This window comes from Phycodurus eques, chromosome 7 (assembly GCF_024500275.1).
Source record: "Phycodurus eques isolate BA_2022a chromosome 7, UOR_Pequ_1.1, whole genome shotgun sequence".
NCBI lineage: Eukaryota > Metazoa > Chordata > Actinopteri > Syngnathiformes > Syngnathidae > Phycodurus > Phycodurus eques.
This window is the reverse complement of record NC_084531.1, coordinates 8,016,007-8,033,153: the sequence shown is the minus strand read 5'-3', so window position 1 is coordinate 8,033,153 and position 17,147 is coordinate 8,016,007. Positions and strand designations below refer to the sequence as shown.

The following is a 17,147-nucleotide window of genomic DNA, read 5'->3' as shown; positions in this document are numbered from 1 at the left end:
TAGAAAAACGAGGTTGTGAAGCCATTCATAACAGTAGTTATAGTAATAGTAATAGGCTTTACACGATCAGGATTTTTGGGGCTGACAATACCCCCCCCGCTCTCCAAACCTGCGAGGTGAACTGTCAGAGACTGTGTCAGAAGGGATGCCATGCAGGCGGAAAACATGCTGGACCAACAGGTCGGCAGTCTCTTTGGCAGATGGAAGCTTGGGAAGTGCTAGGAAGTGTGCTGCTTTGGAAAACCTGTCCACCACAGTGAGAATGGCTGTGTTTCCATTTGATGGGGGAATCCCAGAGACAAAGTCCAGGGCGATGTGTGACCAAGGGCATCTGGGAATGGGAAGCGGACGAAGTAGACCAGAGCTTGGTTTAGAGCGCAGGTGTCAAACTCAAGACCCGGGGGCCAGATCTGACCTGTCACATCATTTTATGTGGCCCGCGAAAGCAAATGTGCCTCGACTTCATGTTTCTTGCGAAAATATCAAAATTGTAAATTGTGTTCACTTCATTTTTCTGTTACCAATCACCCTTTTAAAAGAAATATAAGAGTTGAAAACATTTATATAGGCTTCTGATTTCAAAAGTACTTATCCATCAATTTGTTGTGTACATATAAATATATGAGGCAATAATTCATTAATATGGGTTCACAGTCATAACGGCCCTCAGAAGGAAGTCATGACTACAATGTGGCTCATGACAAAAATGAGTTTGACACCCCTGGTTTAGAGGATGTCTTATTTTGAGCACATACAGTGCATGCAGAGACAAAGGACCGGGTGTCATCTTCCATGGTGGGGCACCAGAAACGGATGACCCCCCCTCCCCCAACACACACACACACACACACACACACACACACACTCAAGGGCTGGACAAAGGGAGTTTTCCTGTAAAAGCTGAAAACTGTCACGTGAAAAGTACAGACACATACTGTATGTGTTAAGTATTCAGAACAGTCATGCAACAATGGTAGACCAAAGCACTGCAGTGCTGTTCAAGAAAGTCTCGTTGTCATCATTCAACTTTAATACAAATTGATGATACCATGTTGCTGTTTCCATGATTAGGGCTGCTATGGTTGATGTCATATAGATACAACAGAATTTATCTTGTCTGTTATCTGACTTTTTGTATTGTGCTGTAAGGCTGAATATTTCCTCAAAACATAATTTGAATCACTGCATACCATTTCCTCTAAGTTTTTCTTATTTTAATGCCAAATGTATTACAGGCCATCACTCGTTCATTACAACATATAACTTTTTTTGTGATATAATTTGGAAAGTAAATACGCAGAAGGCATTTAAATACAACAGAAAAAGATATGCCTATCTGCTCCTTTTCAGGAACACGATGTGAGTGATGACGAAATGAGGGGGGAAAAGGGACTTCTCTAATTTGGTGACAGATAGGCGATGTGTGAAAAAGTAAAGGAGCCAAGACAGCAGTAAAAGACAGAGATAAAATAAAAAGAGGGTGCTGAACTATTAATAAAATCATATCTGTGAAAATTGTTGGACATATAAAACCATTGGTAGTCTTTTACAAAATATTTCTGTCATTGACAGACTTAGACTTACAGTACTTGAGCCACTGTCCTATCAGTAAAACTAAAATTTAGAATGTTACTCAGTAGAATTGACAAAAAGGGAAATTCTGTATTTGTATTTGTTTGCAGTCTTTCCCGGTTCATGGAGGATGATTAACAAAGAGAGAGTTCCATTAGGAATCTGGTGGGAGGACAAGGAATGTCTTGCTATTGGTTGAACAGCGGCTGTAAGAGATAAAATGTGTTTTTGAACCCTAGCATGGAACACATGACCAGTAGTGTGGGCGTTGAGGGAGCCAACTGTACCAAATGGAAACGCTCTTAATGTAGTGATAGATCGACTGTATGTTCTGTCCCTCTTTTACGGTCACAAGATTTGGGCAGTGACCAAAAGGACAAGATTGCAAATACAGACGGCTGAAATTAACTTCCTTTGTAGGGTGGCTGGTCGCACCCGTTGAGAGTGGGTGAGGAGCTCAGTCATCCGGTAGGGACTCAGAGATGACTCAGTTATCCTGGAGGAACTCGGTAATCTCTTTCTGAGCCCCCCTAGATGCTAGTGGGCCGGAAACAGGGTATTCTGGTCTTCCCTTGTGAGACTACTGCACCGACGCTGTGGATAAAGGGTAGAAAATGTATAGCTGAATAGACTGACAGGTGGATGCAGGGACATTGAACAGAACTGCTCCTGACTCTCTGACAGCCCGGTACCCCTTCCCGTCGAGACATAATTATTTCTGGAAGTAAATGATTGTCCCACCCCCTTTTTCGGAGGAGCCCGCCATGAAATTTCCGTATGGTGGACCATAATATGGTGCTATGTCCCTGGATAAATGCTTCAATTGATGCTATCTATAGTCACTTTTACTGGCAACAGTAAATTCCTGTACCTCTCCACCTTTGTCAGATCCTAATCCAAACTGAATGCAGTCTCCCTTGGCCAATGCACAGCCCTGCTGCGAAATATTATATTTACATGTATTTTGCACTTAATTTGCAGCTGTATCTGTCCTACTGCTTACAGTACAGGGCAGCACATTACTGTAAGATGTTATTGAACAACAAAGAAAACAAAGCACAATTGTATTTCCATCAGAAGTGTAAAAGCAAGGTAACATTTACAAACAGCACAATAACAGTTGTACATTTTAATGCATTATTCCCTCCAAATATATTCAGAAAGAAAGCAGAAGCAGTTTCAAGAAGATGACACACTAAACTGTATAACTATACTTTTAATCTCTCAAAGGAAGGTTTTCTAGGGAGAGAACATTTTGTGCTGTCAGCAGGTTTAATTATCGGTGCAGATTCATTTTGCCCTTATGGTTGTTATCATAATTATGATTCAGTTTTGAACTTAGGATAATAATGTGTCCCTTGGTAGATTAGTCTAAATTGCGCCCTAAATGTTAATCACTCAAATTTTACAAATGCAAGAGCTGGAGCACTTTGGTACATCTGGACAATGTACTTAGGTACAATGCAAGAAAAATGTATTGGGAAAAAATTAGCATACATTCCCATCCCATGTCATTTTTCCCCATTGTTGGTGACGCATGTATTAATTGTTCCAAACAGTATTTCTTGGTTTGTTCCTATAACCCATAAAGTGAAACTACAGCTGCGTTACATTTCTCAATGAAAATGAGGCTCCATGTGCACGAGCTTGGCATTATAGAACAGGTGGGATTTATTAAGACACATTGTGTACTGGTGTTTGGGCGACAGGTCTCCGCACATTTGATAAATACGGATTTTCTTGTGCATGTGCACATTCTAAATTTCAGTTAAACACATTTAAAACCTGTTATATGCACTCTGTGATAAATGAGGCCCCTGTAGCCTATCCTGGCTGATTTAAGGCAAGCGACGTGGTACATGCTGAATAGCTTCGCAGCCAATCATGGGACAAAAAAAAAATCTAAACAACTGATGTTGGATGCAAGACATCATTGCATAGGTGTACATATTGTTCTAGTTGGTTAGTGTGTACAGTACTGAATGGGCCAGATGTCCAAAAATGAAAAATTTAACAGGTGCCTGTTCATGTTACTGGGGAGTTAAATTATACACAATGACTCAACCAATGCAATTACACATTCACGAGACTACTTCTGTAGTCAAATCAGGAATCACAATTAAAAAAAAAAAAAAAAATGTTTGTATCCAGTCTGTCTTTTTTATTATTTCGACAGTAGAGTGATGAAACACCTGCACTCTGATATAAATGTAAATTACATCGTTTTACATCTTTCTGTCAACACTTTGAAAATGTAATTGAGATTCCTCATTGGGGTGGCAAGAACTGATATCCAGCCTCATACAGAGAAAAGTTTGTGATTACCCACATTGATTTATGTATTGATTTTTCAAAGCAGTGAACAACAGTGTGTTTTTGTTTTGTTGTTGAATTTGCATTCAACTCCTCTGCTTCCGCATGTTCAGATTTTTTTGTTTTCCAGTTGATTTGTTGTAAACACATGACAGCATGGATAGAGTCAAGTCTATAAGTATATATTGTATACATCTGCTGATTCCACCCTTACATTTGCATTGAAATGTAGCAATTAGAGCAATTGCTGTTATGAGTCAATTTACTTGTAGTATGTAGATAATGATGTGAACCATACATGTGACCTGTGAACAAAGTGACCTGGACAAAACAGAATTGGTTGGAGCTCACTATGGTCAAGATGGCCTGGGTGGTCAAGGAAGCAATAAATAATGTATTCTCTATTTCCATGTTCAGTCTAAAATGTATTGTCTAGTAAATATCAGACTGAACTCAAGGACACCGAGGTGCTTGGAGGTTGCATTTATTATTTATATCATATATTTCAAACTAGTAATTCTTTCGGAAGACCTTTGGACCCTTGCCCTCAATGTTTTCACAAACACACACACACATTGCCCCTGACTATTGTGTGATGCCAAATCTTTCTCTCTAAACGATCTTTCTTTGATAGCAGTTAGGATTTGTGAGAACCTCACTTTTACTACCCAAAAGTTGCAAAGAAATCAAATGGCCTGACTAGCTATACTAAACTCCGACATTGTGTGGAAAAAAAAAAGCACACACCAACATGTGTTTGCACACCTATCTAATTCACAGCTGGTTTGGTACCGTACACCTCTGACCCTATCAACAAGTCCCGTCTCCTGCCTAAAAAAAGACTTGCTACTTTTCTGAAACAGCCATTGAAGTTTATCCATCCATTCATTCTCTGAACCGCTTCTCCTCACAGGGGTTACAGGTGCACAGGACTCTATCACAGCTGACTTTGGTCAAGCAGCAGGGTACAACCTTTTTTTTCTGTTCTTCTTTTTTTCCTTCCTCCTTTCCAGCCAAATCCACTTGTTCCCCCATGCGGACCGCACTGGCCAAACAGCTCGACCAGCCTGCCTAAATTGTGTTCCACGCACATAAGTCCAACTTGCGGTCTACCAGAAATACAGATTAGTGCATATTTGGGTTTAAATTAATGAGAACAGGAACCCCAGCTCTATGCATTGTCACTACACGTGCATTCCACCCTCATATCACAAGTCAGTCTCCTTTGCCAATGTTTGTCTGTCCTTTGTGTTTTCTTTCCTGCAATGTTCCCTTGTAGATTCCCATGTTAGATCTCATAACATTTTCTAGAAAACTTCACTACCTGTATCATTTGTGTTTGTTTGGGTTCGACAAAAGACCTCTGGTTATCGAGAACTCTTATTTAATTCATGGAGCAACCTTCAAATTACGAGACTGAAAAAAGGTTTGTCGTCACTTTGTCCTGAAGTTTTATACATCTAAAAAGTGACGTGGTACCCCTTTACGAGACAAATGAGTTTGATTTTCACGTTAAAGCATAAATCGGACTAACCTGGAAGTGAAAACAGGCATTTACCTTCCTCCGTATCTTTTTCCAAATGAATAAAAAAAAAATTAACCCCCATATACGCTACAATAGTAAAGTAAATATTCATTTTTATTTTTACCGGTACACATTTGTGTCATGGTGGCACGGTGGCCGACTGGTTAGAGCGTCAGCCTCACAGTTCTGAGGTGCAGGGTTCAATCCCTGTCCCCGTCCCCACCTGTGTGGAGTTTGCATGTTCTCCCCGTACCTGTGTGGGTTTTCTCCGGGCACTCCGGTTTCCTCCCACATCCCAAAAACATGCATTAATTGGAGACTCTAAATTGCCCGTAGGCATGACTGCCCTGCGATTGGCTGGCAACCAGTTCAGGGTGTACCCCGCCTCCTGCCCGATGACAGCTGGGATAGGCTCCAGCACGCCTGTGACCCTAGTGGTTCAGAAAATGGATGGACATTTGTGTCATTGATTTGTAGACCAAAATGCAACACTGTCTATAGATGTATGTGAATAGACAGTATATTAAAACAAAAAAATAAGTTTTGATTTGTACTCAGCCAACAAAAAGACATTTTGTGCAGGAGCAGTGATGGGATATGCATGACGTGTCCCATCCATGTCTCATTTGGAAGTCAAAATGATATCCAATTAGACTGCATGGGGGGAAGCAAACCTTTTGTGCTCAAGGGCTACATTGGATTTTTAAAATGAACAGATGGGCCAGGTCATTTGTAGATGAGGTCAAAAGAAATAGTTCATGTATCAAAAAAGTACTTACTCTAATAATAAAATATTGTTCTTTAAAAATATTGTTGAATTTTATTTACAATAAATCAATTAACTAAAATAAATAAAAAATAAACAAGTAAAGTAAAAAAGTAATGATGCATGAAAACTTAAAATGATTTATTTTGCAAATAAAATGTCGTCTAGTTTTAAAATGTCATTTTTTTAAATTAAGCTAAATTAATTTAAAAGCACAATTATTTATTTAAAATAAACAAAATATTGTTCAATACAATGTATATTTCAATGTATTTATTAAATAATTCAATCAATCAACCAATTATAAGAGAAATTATTACTAAATAGATACAATGAAAAAAATACAATTCCATTTTTAGAAAAATCGGCTTAATTGATGCAAAAGGTATTTGTGACTCTTGATAAATGCTCGTCGGGTCAGATTGGAGGGGGCCCTCTGTCCCTTTGTGCAGTAAAAGTGCCAGGCAAGAAGTTATGATTTTTACTCGGGTGTATGGGGTACTGGACCCAATGGTACTTTCACAGAGGGGTTCCATGTGGTGGAGTGAAGCAAAGCAAAGCAAATTTATTTATATAGCGCATTTCATACAAAAAGTAATTCAATGTGCTTTACATGATTAAAAGCATTTTAAAACAAAGAAAAAAAATGCTGATTAACATTTAAAACAAAGAGAAAAAAAATAAAAATTAAAATACAATTAAAACAGCGTACAGTGCAAGAAATATCATTTAAAAGTGGAAATGCTCTGAAAAGAAGAGTTTTTAACCTGGACTTAAAAACATTCACACTTGGGGCTGACATCACTTCTGTTGGCAAGTTATTCCATTTGTGTGCAGCATAATAGATAGCTAAATGCTGTTTCACCATGTTTGCTTTGGACTGACCCAAGTCTGTCAATCTCAGAGCCCTACTGGGTTTATATGCCATTAGCATTTCATTCATGTATTCAGGACCTAAACCGTTTAGTGATTGATAGACAAGTAGCAGAACTTTAAAATCTATTCTAAAGCTTACTGGAAGCCAGTGGAAAGCCTTTAGAATTGGAGTAATATGCTCTGACATCTTTGTTCTGGTCAGAACCCGAGCTGCAGCATTCTGAATGAGTTGCATCTGTTTAATGCTCTTTTTGGGGAGTCCAGTCAGAAGACCATTACAATCGTCAAGTCTACTTGCGATAAAAGCATGGATGAGCTTCTCCTGGTCTGCTTGACACATGCAAGCCTTCACTCTGGATATGTTCTTCAGATGGTAGAAGGCAGTTTTAATAATTGATTTGATATGACTGTTGAAAGTCAGGTCGGAATCTATCAGAACACCAAGGTTTCGGACTTGGTCTTTGGTTTTTAAAAAGAGTGACTCCAGGTATTTACTAACAGCAATTCTCTTTTCTTAATTTCCATAAACAATTATCTCGGTTTTGTTGTGGTTTAATTGAAGAAAAGTTGTTGATATTTATCTGTTTTAGACAATGACACAACACATCAATTGAACTGTAGTCATCTGAAGAATGCTAGATATAACTGTGTGTCATCTGCATAGCTATGATAGTCAAAATTAAAGTTCTGAAGAATTTGACCCAAGGGTAGCATATGCAGGCTGAACAGGAGGGGTCCCAGAACTGACCCTTGAGGGACCCCATAGGTCATTGCCATTCGATGAGATTGAACACTTCCAATGGTTACAAAATAACTAATTTCCTCCAGGTGGGACCTGGACCATTTAAGGACTGTTCCATTTAGTCCTACCCACGTTTCCAACCTGTTCAGCAGTATATTATGATCTACCATATCAAAAGCAGGGGGCGGGGTGGTAGGGGGTGGGGGGGCAAGTGGTTGTCATTGTAATCTACAGTATCGAAAGCTGGGGGTGGTTGGGGGGGTTGGCTGGGGAGGTGCCATTAGCTCCCTGTGGCCTCCTCCGGGTCGTGGCGTCTCGGTAGGGCCGGGGGACTGCCCTGGGTCCCTCGGTGTGGGACGTGTCCTGTCCGCCAGGCTGCTCAAAGGTTGCCTCCTGGGCCCGACCCCGCCTATCGATGGATTGGGTTGGGGTCCTCAGCCTCCGTGGTCCAGGTACAGCAATTACAGGACACGTCTGGCAGTCATTATGCATGTGAAACGGTAACAATTCACCTGCATGTGTCCTGGGACCTTTTCACTGGGTGTGGGGCCACTCACTTACTGAGACAAATAACTCACGAATATGCGAATTGCTTGGGTATGCCCTTACTCACACTCTGGTCCGATAGATGTTTATAATTTACACAGCCACTCCAACCACACTTCAGTTGTACAGTTGTTTATGTTCACTACCCTTGTCCTGCATGCTTCCTTTCCTGTCCTTGTCGTGTCCTATGTTGTCCTGGCACGACTGCCCCATACAACACTCATATCTAATCTGCCATTTTTCTAGATATATAATGATTTACGTTCCTCATCTTGTTTAGAGTTAGTGCTTTGTCTTTTGTTGTGTTCTTTTCTCACTCCCCTCTAGAAACCTTGTTCTGTTCGACTGATCGACTCTAATTTGCAATAAATATCCATTATAATACTACGAAAACCACAGCGGCAGCTTTAAAATTCCACTGTGACAGACTAAAACTATTCTGGTATAAAAGGGATACAGATCTTCCTTTCTGCTTGACTTAACAGCTGAAGAGGACAAAAAATAAAAAAAAATAAAAAGTGAGAAAGAGCACAAAAAACAAGGGGGACAAACTCACCACCATCACAGATGACAGATGACCTGACCAACAAAAGGTGACAGCTCAAACGACAATGAACAGAAAATGAGTGAAAGGAAAGAAAGAACTAAATACACACTAACTAATGAGACAACGAAGAACATCTGGACAAGACACAAGTGGATGGAGACATCTGCGTGGGTTTTCTCCGGGCACTCCGGTTTCCTTCCACATCCCAAAAACATGCATGGTAGGTTAATTGAAGATTCTAAATTGCCCGTAGGTGTGAATGTGAGTGTGAATGGTTGTTTGTTTGTATGTGCCCTGCGCTTGGCTGGCAACCAGTTCATGGTGTACCCCGCCTCCTGCCCGATGATAGGTGGGATAGGCTCCAGCACGCCCGCGAACCGAGTGAGGAGAAGCGGCTCAGAAAATGGATTGATAGATGAATATGTGACAACCTTGAGGTATTTCATTGATTCTCTGGCAATCGTGATTTGTTGCTTCTTTGTTTCACAATGGGTGTTACATAAGTAGTCATTAATAAAACCTTCTTACCAGTGTCAGTGGAACACATTAACTTGAAATAGTCAAGGAGAGCTATTCGCGGCCGGTAGGGGGAACAGGTTCCAACGGTCATTAACGTAATACTGTTGGGGATTTGTACCCATGCTGCAAGTGATACATTTGTGGGAGTCAGAGGCACTATGGATAGTAGTTTTTTTTTTTTTGTTTTTTTTTTTAAATGTTGCCAAAAAAGAGGCGGCACGGTGGCCGACTGGTGAGAGCGTTAGCCTCACAGTTCTGAGGACCCTGATTCAATCCCCGGCCCCGACTGTGTGGAGTTTGCATGTTCTCCCCGTGCCTGCGTGGGTTTTCTCCGGGCACTCCGGTTTCCTCCCACATCCCAAAAAACATGCATAAATTGGAGACTCTAAATTGCGCGTAGGTGTGACTGTGAGTGCGAATGGTTGTCTGTTTGTATGTGCCCTGCGATTGGCTGGTAACCAGTTCAGGGTGTACCCCGCCTCCTGCCCGATGACAGCTGGGATAGGCTCCAGCACGCCCGCGACCCGAGTGAGGATAAGTGACTCAGAAAATGGATGGATGGATGAAAAACATCTGATAGAGTGGCGGCCAGAGGATTGTCCTTATTGTTCACACACACACTGAAAGCTGAGTTCAAGTATGTGATACTGTATTGGACAAAATTATTCTCGTCCGCTTTTGCAAAGAGTCAAAACTTGAGGCATTTGTTAACATGTCATGTTACAAACCACAGAAGCTGACGAAGAGCAGAGAATTGCCATTGGTCAGGGTTGTTAACCATTCATTGGTAAAATATGTGATAAATTTGCTGACACGTTGCGGTAAAATCCTGGTAGTCAGAAATGAGAACAGAAAATTATTTCTTGTCAGTATAGTTGAAGGAGTTTTTCGACCTGCCATTATATGAAGAAAATAATCTATGAAATCACAACATTCAGATGATGAGAATGAAAAACTGCCAACTGTGCCAACGAGGCTGTAATGTGCAGTCAGGAATGTGATAAATTTGGCTACATAAGTTGCGGTAACATCCCAGCATTCAGAATTAATAGTACAAAAAATTATTTCTAGTTTATTGGCGGGAACAGTCAAGTCTAAAGAGTTGGTTGACCTATCTTTGTACGAACCATTAAATTCTATTGGGACCAGAGAATGGTCCTTGTTGTTGTCACAGGACAGGACATTAATTGCTTTGTCAACTTGTGCTGGATGTAAAGTTCACTCAGAAAGAGTCACTATTTGAGTTTTTTTTTCAAAAAAAGACGTACCTCGTGTGATGCTTGATTTCACAACCTTCAGACTATGACACTTGTGCACCTGATTCTTAGAAAAAATCATTCTCATCTGCTCTTGGAAAGTGTCAAATACAAAGGATTCACAATGATGCCTCAGGCAGAAACGACAGAAGCCTACTGGGGGCACATGAGGTACGTCTTTTAAAAACAACTCAAACAGTGACTCTTGTTGAGTGAATTTAGGTCAACGCATCACTCAGCCTCGTTGGCACAGTAGGCAGTGCGTCAGTCTCATAATCTGAAGGTTGTGAGTTCGATCCTCATATGAGGCAGGTGTTTTAAAATACACCGCAGACAGTGACTTTTTCTGAGGAAACCATCCATCAAGCGCAAGTTGCCAAAGCAGCGAATGGTCAACAATCGTGACCAAGGACTGTATCAAGGGCATTTCTCTGCCCCCAGTAGGCTTCTATGGTTGCCACCTAAGGCGTCATTGTGAGTCCTATGCATTTGTTGCTTTGCAAGAGCAGATGAGAATGATTTTTTTTTTAAGAAACAGGTGCACAAGTGTCATAGTCTGAAGGCTGTGAAATCAAGCATCACACAAGGTACGTCTTTGAAAAACAATTCAAACAGTGACTCTTGGTGAGTGAACTTAGGTCAACCAACTCCTTGGATTTGACTGTTCCCGACAACAGACGAGAAATAATTTTCTGTACTATCAATTCTGCTGGTTACTGGTTACCACCACCTATGAAGGGAAATTTATAAGGTGTTTGACTGCATCACTCAGCCTCGTTGGCACAGTTTGCAGTGCGTCAGTCTCATAAACTGAAGGTCTTGAGTTCTATCCTCATACGAGGCAGGCGTTTTAAAATACATGGCAGACAGTGACTTTTTCTGAGGAAACCATTCATCAAGCGCAAGTTGCCAAAGCAACGAATGGTCAACGATTGTGACAAAGGACCGTATCAAGGGCATTTCTCTGCCCCCAGTAGGCTTCTATGGTTGCCACCAAAAGCGTCATTGTGAGTCCTTTGTATTTGTTGCTGTGCAAGAGCAGATGAGTGATTTTTATTCTAAGAAACATGTGCACAATTGTCATAGTCTGAAGGCTGTGAAATCAAGCATCACATGAGGTACGTCTTTGAAAAACAATTCAAACAGTGACTCTTGCTGAGTGAATTTAGGTCACCCAACTCCTTGGACTTGACTGTTCCCGACAATAGAAGAGAAATAATTTTCAGTACTATCAATTCTGCTGGTTACCGGTTACCACCACCTATGTAGGGAAATTTACAACATATCTGACTGGATCACTCAGCCTCGTTGGCACAGTAGGCAGTGCGTCAGTCTCATAATCTGAAGGTTGTGAGTTTGATCCTCATACGAGGCCGGTGTTTTAAAATACATCACAGACAGTGACTTTTTCTGAGGAAACCAGACACCCAGCGCAAGTTTCCAAAGCAACGAATGGTCAACAATCCTGACCAAGGACCCAAACAAGGGCATTTCTCTAACCCCAGTAGGCTCCTTTGGTTGCTACCTCAGGGGTCATTCTGAGTCCTTTGTATTTGACGCTATGCAAGAGCAGATGAGAATGATTTTTTTCTAAGAAACAGGTGCACAAGTGTCATTGTCTGAAGGCTGTGAAATCAAGCATCACACGAGGTACGTCTTTTAAAAACAATTCAAACAGTGACTCTTGCTGAGTGAACTTAGGCCAACCAACTCCTTGGACTTGACTGTTCCCGACAATAGACTAGAAATAATTTTCTGTACTATCAATTCTGCTGGGTGTTACCACCACATATATAGGGAAATTTATAACATATCAGACTGTATCATTCAGCCTCGTTGGCACAGTAGGCAGTGCGTCAGTCTCATAATCTGAAGGTCGTGAGTTCAATCCTCATACGACGCAGGTATTTTAAAATACATCACAGACAGTGACTTTTTCTGAGGAAACCAGACACCCAGCGCAAGTTTCCAAAGCAACGAATGGTCAACAATCCTGACCAGGGACCGAATCAAGGGCATTTCTCTACCCCCAGGAGGCTCCTATGGTTGCTACCTCAGGGGTCAGTCTGAGTCCTTTGTATTTGTCGCAATGCAAGACCAGATGGGAATGATTTTTTTCTAAGAAACAGGTGCACAAGTGTCATTGTCTGAAGGCTGTGAAATCAAAGCATCACACGAGGTACGTCCTTTAAAAACAATTCAAACAGTGACTCTTGCTGAGTGAACTTAGGTCAACCAACTCATTGGACTTGACTGTTCCCGACAATCGAATATAAATATTTTTCTGGACGATCAATTCTGCTGGTTACCGGTTACCACCACCTATGTGGGGAAATTTATAACATATCTGACTGCATCACTCAGCCTCGTTGGCACAGTAGGCAGTGCGTTAGTCTCATGATCTGAAAGTCGTGAGTTCGATCCTCATACGAGGCAGGTGTTTTAAAATACATCACAGACAGTGACTTTTTCTGAGGAAACCATACATCCAGCGCAAGTTTCCAAAGCAACGAATGGTCAACAATCCTGACCAGGGACCGAATCAAGGGCATTTCTCTGGCCCCAGTAGGCTCCTATAGTTGCTACCTCAAGGGTCATTCTGAGTCGTTTGTATTTTTCCCGATGCAAGAGCAGATGAGAATGTTTTTTTTCTAAGAAACAGGTGCACAAGTGTCATTGTCTGAAGGCTGTGAAATCAAGCATCACACGAAGTACGTCTTTGAAAACAATTCAAACAGTGACTCTTGCTGAGTGAACTTAGGTCAACCAACTCCTCGGACTTGACTGTTCCCGACAATAGAATTGAAATATTTTTCTGTACTATCATTTCTGCTGGTTACCGGTTACCACCACCTATGTAGGGAAATTTATAACATATCGGACTGCATCATTCAGCCTCGTTGGCACAGTAGGCAATGCGTCAGTCTCATAATCTGAAGGTTGTGAGTTTGATCCTCATACGAGGCAGTTGTTTTAAAATACACCGCAGACAGTGACTTTTTCTGAGGAAACCATTCATCAAGCACAAGTTGCAAAAGCAACGAAAGTCAACAATCGTGACCAAGGACCGAATCAAGGGCATTTCTCTGCCCCCAGTTGGCTTCTATGGTTGCCACCTAAGGCGTCATTGTGAGTCCATTGTATTTGTTGCTTTGCAAGAGCAGATGAGAATGATTTTGTTTCTCAGAAACAGGTGCACAATTGTCATTGTCTGAAGGCTGTTAAATCAAGCATCACATGAGGTATGTCTTTTAAAAACAATTCAAACAGTAACTCTTGCTGAGTGAACTTAGGTCAACCAACTCATTGGACTTGACTGTTCCCGACAAGAGACTCGAAATAATTTTCTGTACGATCAATTCTGCTGGTTCCCGGTTAGACCACCTATGTAGGGAAATTTATAACATATCTGACTGGATCCCTCAGCCTCGTTGGCACAGTAGGCAGTGCGTCAGTCTCATAATCTGAAGGTCGTGAGTTCGATCCTCATACGAGGCAGGTGTTTTAAAATACATCACAGACAGTGACTTTTTCTGAGGAAACCTAACATCCAACGCTAGATTCCAAAGCAACGAATGGTCAACAATCCTGACCAGGGACCGAATCGAGGGCATTTCTCTGCCCCCATTACGCGTCTATGGTTGCCACCGAAGGCGTCATTGTGAGTCCTTTGTATTTGTTGTTTTGCAAGAGCAGATGAGAATGATTTTTTTTCTTAGAAACAGGTGCACAAGTGTCATTGTCTGAAGGCTGTGAAATCAAGCATCACACGAGGTACGTCTTTCAAAAACAATTCAAACAGTGACTCTTGCTGAGTGAACTTAGGTCAACCAACTCCTTGGACTTGACTGTTCCCGACAATAGAAGAGAAATATTTTTCTGTACTATCATTTCTGCTGGTTACCGGTTACCACCACCTATGTAGGGAAATTTATAACATATCTGACTGCATCACTCAGCCTCGTTGGCACAGTAGGCAGTGCGTCAGTCTCATAATCTGAAGGTCGTGAGTTCAATCCTCATACGAGGCAGTCGTTTTAAAATAAACCGCAGACAGTGACTTTTTCTGAGGAAACCATTCATCAAGCGCAAGTTGCCAAAGCAACGAATGGTCAACAATCCGGACCAGGGACTGAAACAAGGGCATTTCTCTGCCCCCAGTAGGCTCCTTTGGTTGCCACTGAAGGGTTCATTCTGAGTCCTTTGTATTTGTCGCGATGCAAGAGCAGATGAGAATGATTTTTTTCGAAGAAACAGGTGCACAAGTGTCATTGTCTGAAGGCTGTGAAATCAAGCATCACACGAAGTACGTCTTTGAAAACAATTCAAACAGTGACTCTTGCTGAGTGAACTTAGGTCAACCAACTCCTCGGACTTGACTGTTCCCGACAATAGAATTGAAATATTTTTCTGTACTATCATTTCTGCTGGTTACCGGTTACCACCACCTATGTAGGGAAATTTATAACATATCTGACTGCATCATTCAGCCTCGTTGGCACAGTAGGCAGTGCGTCAGTCTCATAATCTGAAGGTCGTGAGTTCGATCCTCATACGAGGCAGTCGTTTTAAAATAAACCGCAGACAGTGACTTTTTCTGAGGAAACCATTCATCAAGCGCAAGTTGCCAAAGCAACGAAAGTCAACAATCGTGACCAAGGACCGAATCAAGGGCATTTCTCTGCCCCCAGTAGGCTCCTTTGGTTGCCACCGAAGGGTTCATTCTGAGTCCTTTGTATTTGTCGCGATGCAAGAGCAGATGAGAATGTTTTTTTTCTAAGAAACAGGTGCACAAGTGTCATTGTCTGAAGGCTGTGAAATCAAGCATCACACGAAGTACGTCTTTGAAAACAATTCAAATAGTGACTCTTGCTGAGTGAACTTAGGTCAACCAACTCCTCGGACTTGACTGTTCCCGACAATAGAATTGAAATATTTTTCTGTACTATCATTTCTGCTGGTTACCGGTTACCACCACCTATGTAGGGAAATTTATAACATATCTGACTGCATCATTCAGCCTCGTTGGCACAGTAGGCAGTGCGTCAGTCTCATAATCTGAAGGTCATGAGTTCAAGCCTCATACGAGGCAGTCGTTTTAAAATAAACCGCAGACAGTGACTTTTTCTGAGGAAACCATTCATCAAGCGCAAGTTGCCAAAGCAACGAATGGTCAACAATCCTGACCAGGGACTGAAACAAGGGCATTTCTCTACCCCCAGTAGGCTCCTTTGGTTGCCACCGAAGGGTTCATTCTGAGTCCTTTGTATTTGTCGCGATGCAAGAGCAGATGAGAATGATGTTTTTCCCAGAAACAGGTGCACAAGTGTCATTGTCTGAAGGCTGTTAAATCAAGCATCACACGAGGTACGTGTTTTAAAAACAAGTCAAACAGTGACTCTTGGTGAGTGGATTTAGGTCAACCAACTCCTTGGACTTGACTGTTCCTGACAATAGAAGATAAATATTTTTCTGTACTATCATTTCTGCTGGTTACCGGTTACCACCACCTATGTAGGGAAATTTATAACATATCTGACTGCATCATGCAGCCTCGTTGGCACAGTAGGCAGTGCGTCAGTCTCATAATCTGAAGGTCGTGAGTTCGATCCTCATACGAGGCAGTTGTTTTAAAATACACCGCAGACAGTGACTTTTTCTGAGGAAACCATTCATCAAGCAGAGGTTGGAAACGCAACGAAGAGTCAACAATCGTGACCAAGGACCGTAACAAGGGCATTTCTCTGCCCCCAGTAGGCTTCGATGGTTGCCACCTAAGGCGTCATTGTGAGTCCTTTGTATTTGTTGCTTTGCAAGAGCAGATGAGAATGATTTTTTTTCTCAGAAACAGGTGCACAAGTGTCATTGTCTGAAGGCTGTTAAATCAAGCATCACATGAGGTACGTCTTTTAAAAACAATTCAAACAGTAACTCTTGCCGAGTGAACTTAGGTCAACCAACTCATTGGACTTGACTGTTCCCGACAAGAGACTCGAAATAATTTTCTGTACGATCAATTCTGCTGGTTCCCGGTTACCACCACCTATGTAGGGAAATTTATAACATATCTGACTGGATCACTCAGCCTCGTTGGCAGAGTAGGCAGTGCGTCAGTCTCATAATCTGAAGGTCGTGAGTTCGATCCTCATACGAGGCAGTTGTTTTAAAATACACCGCAGACAGTGACTTTTTCTGAGGAAACCATTCATCAAGCACAAGTTGCAAAAGCAACGAAAGTCAACAATCGTGACCAAGGACCGAATCAAGGGCATTTCTCTACCCCCAGTAGGCTTCTATGGTTGCCACCTAAGGCGTCATTGTGAGTCCTTTGTATTTGTTGCTTTGCAAGAGCAGATGAAAATGATTTTTTTTCTCAGAAACAGGTGCACAAGTGTCATTGTCTGAAGGCTGTTAAATCAAGCATCACACGAGGTACGTGTTTTAAAAACAAGTCAAACAGTGACTCTTGGTGAGTGGATTTAGGT

The 17,147-nt window shown here is 41.6% G+C and overlaps 9 non-coding genes across 9 annotated transcripts; all 9 read left to right on the top strand.

Annotated features, from left to right (window-relative positions):
* Nucleotides 1–10,900: 10,900 nt before the first annotated feature.
* On the top strand, nucleotides 10,901–10,973 carry trnam-cau (transfer RNA methionine (anticodon CAU)). Its single transcript has one exon. It is a non-coding gene; the product is annotated as a tRNA-Met (tRNA).
* Nucleotides 10,974–12,492: 1,519 nt separating this feature from the next.
* Nucleotides 12,493–12,565, top strand: trnam-cau (transfer RNA methionine (anticodon CAU)). The gene has a single exon. It is a non-coding gene; the product is annotated as a tRNA-Met (tRNA).
* Nucleotides 12,566–13,025: 460 nt separating this feature from the next.
* trnam-cau (transfer RNA methionine (anticodon CAU)) lies at nucleotides 13,026–13,098 on the top strand. Its single transcript has one exon. It is a non-coding gene; the product is annotated as a tRNA-Met (tRNA).
* Nucleotides 13,099–14,087: 989 nt separating this feature from the next.
* trnam-cau (transfer RNA methionine (anticodon CAU)) lies at nucleotides 14,088–14,160 on the top strand. Its single transcript has one exon. It is a non-coding gene; the product is annotated as a tRNA-Met (tRNA).
* A 460-nt stretch (nucleotides 14,161–14,620) lies between these two features.
* trnam-cau (transfer RNA methionine (anticodon CAU)) lies at nucleotides 14,621–14,693 on the top strand. The gene has a single exon. It is a non-coding gene; the product is annotated as a tRNA-Met (tRNA).
* A 458-nt stretch (nucleotides 14,694–15,151) lies between these two features.
* trnam-cau (transfer RNA methionine (anticodon CAU)) lies at nucleotides 15,152–15,224 on the top strand. The gene has a single exon. It is a non-coding gene; the product is annotated as a tRNA-Met (tRNA).
* A 457-nt stretch (nucleotides 15,225–15,681) lies between these two features.
* Nucleotides 15,682–15,754, top strand: trnam-cau (transfer RNA methionine (anticodon CAU)). The gene has a single exon. It is a non-coding gene; the product is annotated as a tRNA-Met (tRNA).
* Nucleotides 15,755–16,213: 459 nt separating this feature from the next.
* Nucleotides 16,214–16,286, top strand: trnam-cau (transfer RNA methionine (anticodon CAU)). Its single transcript has one exon. It is a non-coding gene; the product is annotated as a tRNA-Met (tRNA).
* Nucleotides 16,287–16,746: 460 nt separating this feature from the next.
* trnam-cau (transfer RNA methionine (anticodon CAU)) lies at nucleotides 16,747–16,819 on the top strand. The gene has a single exon. It is a non-coding gene; the product is annotated as a tRNA-Met (tRNA).
* The last annotated feature ends 328 nt before the right edge of the window (nucleotides 16,820–17,147 follow it).